The 3,987-nt window shown below is 44.1% G+C and overlaps 1 pseudogene; it reads right to left on the reverse strand.

Annotated features, from left to right (window-relative positions):
* Positions 1 to 366: 366 nt before the first annotated feature.
* Positions 367 to 3,314, reverse strand: LOC118904546 (annotated as a pseudogene).
* Positions 3,315 to 3,987: the final 673 nt, after the last annotated feature.

Here is a 3,987-nt window from a genome sequence, read left to right on the forward strand (position 1 = left end):
TAAAGTATGTGCAAAGATAAAGAATTTTATCATCAGTGTGATATTAAGTCCCAGTCTTTACACCCCATGTTAATGATGGGCAGGGCCTGAGGTATTTGTAGGGAGGAGAAACAGCATACAGGCAAGGCTCAGCCCAGCTTTTACAGGGTGGGGGTGAAAGAGAGATCAGTGCACGTGTACCAAAGTTTGTAAACAAAAACATGATGGGAAATTGTATAACGGACAGCTAAATTGACAAATGTCATCTTCCCTTCTGAAGGTTCCCTGGCCTCAAAGCAGAATAAAATTCCTGGAGCTTCTTCCAAGGTGTCTAACATGAATCTTCCCTTTTTTGTATTATTCAGCAAAAATAAGAACTGACCAGACTCAGGGCCTTGTACCTGGTGTCATGGGAATGTGACTGGCAGTCTGAGAGGAGCCATCTCCTGAGATGCCATTGCAGGAGCGGTCCCCATGGAGGCACCTGGTGTAGTGGAGAGCGTTCCTGACCGTAAACACTTTGGAAGAGTGAGTACACAGAGAAGCTGTCCTAGTCTGGATGCACTGAGGGTTGAGTAGTATCTTTAAAAAAAAAAAAAAAAAAAAAAGATTTATTATTTATTTTGTTTATTTTTGGCTGCGTCAGGTCTTAGTTGCGGCACGCAGGATCTTTGTTGAGGCATGTGGGATCTTTCTTTGCAGCGCACAGGCTTCTCTCTAGTTGTGGCATGCAGGTTTTCTCTCTCTAGTTGCAGCGCGCAGGGTCCAGGGCATGTGGGCTCTGTAGTTTGCGGCACGTGGGCTTAGTTGCCCTGCCGCATGTGGGACCTTAGTTCCCTGATCAGGGATCAAACCCACGTCCCCTGCATTGTAAGGCGGGTTCTTTACCACTGCACCACCAGGGAAGTCCCTGAGTAGTATCTTAACTGTGGCTGTGTGAAGAGCACCTTTGACCTCCTTGTTCCTTAGGTTGAACATGACAAGGTCCACCAGGGAGTGAGGACAGTGTAGGTCACTGAGTTGGGTCTGTCCTGCCCCAGGGAACTCTGGGACTTAGGCTTCAGGTAAATGATGGAGGCACAGCCATAGTGGTTGATGATCACTGTGAGGTGAGAGGCACAGGTGGCAAAGGCCTTCTTCTGACTCTTAAAGGCAAAGGCCTTAAGATTCCAAGGCAATCTTAAGATTATGAAGCAATCTTAAATATGGTGCAGAAGATGAGGACATAGGAGATGGAGACCAGGCCCACGGGTAAAACAAAGCCACAGACACTGATGACAAATTGATGATCTCACTGACAGTGATGTCTGTCTGTGCAGGCCAGCTCCAGCAGGTACCTCACATCACAAAAGAAGCGAGAGATGACCAAGGTATCACAGAAGGGCAGGCCAAACACAGATGTTACCTGTACAATGTCATGTCCAGGCCAGTTCCCAGTGACCCAGATGCCAACTGGCATAGGCCTCTTACCTAGGGTGACTGTGATAGTGAATTTTATGTGTCAACTTAACTGGGCTAAGGATGTCTAGAGAGTTAGTTGGTAAAATATTGATTCTGGGTATGTCTGTGAAGGTATCTCCAGAAGAGATTAGCATTTAAATCAGTAGACTGAGTAAAGAAGATTACCCTCACCAATGCGGGCAGGCATTATCCAATCTGTTGAGAGCCTGAATAGAACAAAAAGGCAGAGGAAGGGCAAATTGTCTCTGCTTGAGCTGAGACATCCATCTTCTCCTGCCCTCAGACACCAGCATTCCTGGTTCTCAGGCTTTCACACTGAGACTGGGATTTGTACCATTTGCCCCTTGTTCCTCAGGCCCTCAGACTCAGACTACATGATACCACCAGCCTTCCTGGCTATTCACCTTTCAGAGGGCACACTGTGGGACTTCTTGACCTCCATAACCACATGAGCCAATCCCTATAATAAATCTCTTACATATATCAATATATATTCTCTTGGTTCTGTTTCTCTGGAGAACTCTAATATAAGGACTGAATCCCATAGGGGGGTTGCAGATGGCCACATGGTGCTCATACTGCATGGCCATGAACAGGAAATAGTTGTTGGTTGCATACATGAAATAGCTCACGCATTCAAGAGCTAGATGGCATAGTCTTGAATGGCAATGGGCTCAGGAGGCCAGACAGAATGTAGGGACCAGAGTGTAGCAGGTCTCCGAGATGAACAGGATGCTTAGGAAGAAGTACAACAGAGTATGGAGGTGACAACCCAAGCAAATGATGGTCACAATGATGACACTGCCAGAGAGAGTCAGCAGGTACAAAGTCAACAGGACAAAAAAAGAGAACAAGGCTGTGCTACCACCCAAAGCTGGAGAAATCTTAAAAGAGTATCTCAGTAACAGCAGTAGAGTTTGGCCTAAACTCTAAGGAAGATCTGGATCTGAATGAACTGGACAAAGGAAAGGGAGAGGTGAGGTTCTAACTATACAACAGATTACACAGTACTCTGAGCAGCACTACTGAATAATGTCCGAGGCTCAGGGGAACATCAGTGCTCTTCCACTGTCCAAAAGCTCACCATCCTTGAGAAAAAATTAAGAAGTTTTTCATGATTTACTAAATTTAGGACAGGGGTTGAAGGGAGGGAAAGTTTCAACATAAGATGAACAGCAGAATTATGAAAACAACTACCTTACTTGACCATTAAAGAGGTGGGTTCAGGTCAAAGAAGATGCAGGTGTTGAGTGAGCCTGGCACTTCAACACCTTCTGTACTCATCCTTGATCTGGGCCTTTGATGACACAATGAGGAGGCAGCAACACAAGGAAGGATGATGAATATCTGGGATTGATCCATTCGTCTCTGTCAATGTGACTGCCAACACAAAGTATGTGCCCCGGGATTGTGCCAGAACAGTATCCTGAGTCCTGGGCTCTCCTTTCCTGCTTCTTTGTGTAGAGAAGATGACTAGTACATGGCCAGGCTTTGGGAGGGCCATTCAGTCTACCCTACTAGCCATGTTTCCAGACATGGAGGTCAATGCTCTTTTGAAGTAAATTTTGACATGTCTCTTTCTTGATCTATAGAGTATACTCCCTAGAGAAAAAGAACAGTACCTGGTGTTAATAAATAATGTTGACTTTCTCTAAATATCTTCCTAATGTGAAATTTTTCAATGAAATGGTATACGTAGAGGTGAGTGAGTTATTTTTCAAGAATGATTTTTTCTGCCCCTAAGCCTATACTTCATAACAGTGGCTGATAATGTCATCATTGGGACTATAATCTTTATTAGCTACCACTATCACATTCTCCCTGTGTTTCTTTTTTAGTGTCCTGTTTCCTTCAAAGATGTTCAGCATGGGCATTCTCTCATTTTGCTTTCAAGTCTTGTAGGCAAGAATCAGTATCTCCTTGGAGAACTGTGAGACACAGATCATCATCTTCTTTGCTTTCTTATCACCAATCCATAGCAGTAATGGGGTAATACCTTTTCACTGGCACCTGCAACCCACTCTTACTCAGTTCAAGACCTGGAGGACCTGTGTCAGGCTGGCATCCTCAGTGTGTGCAACAGGATTGCTTCTATCACTGGTTCAGGCTGTGGCCACTCTCTAACTAACCTTTTGTGATCCACTCACTGATCATTTTCTCTGTTATGTCTAAGTCATGTTGGACCTGGTTTCTGCTAGTCCAATCACTGATCCTGTCACTGACAGTCTTCTGACTACTACCTTTGCAATTGTCCTTTTGACTCTTATATCTTCATTATTTCTACCATTTTCAGGATAGCATTAGCCAGAAGAAGACATTGCCTCTGTGTTTCTCATCTCACCATGGTGAGCATCTGGTAAAGCTATGCCTTTAGAGCTTACTTCAAACATGATAGTGAGATCAGCAAAGGTTAAAATTAGTTGATCTCAATGACCAACTCTAATCAGAGTCTGTAATACTTAAAAGTAAAGATGTCAAGAATGCCTTGACATAATTGTAGCTAATAAAGCTCTTTTCCAGGATTATTGGAAGGATATTAAAATCTCT

Source organism: Balaenoptera musculus, chromosome 1 (genome assembly GCF_009873245.2).
Source record: "Balaenoptera musculus isolate JJ_BM4_2016_0621 chromosome 1, mBalMus1.pri.v3, whole genome shotgun sequence".
NCBI classification, from domain to species: domain Eukaryota; kingdom Metazoa; phylum Chordata; class Mammalia; order Artiodactyla; family Balaenopteridae; genus Balaenoptera; species Balaenoptera musculus.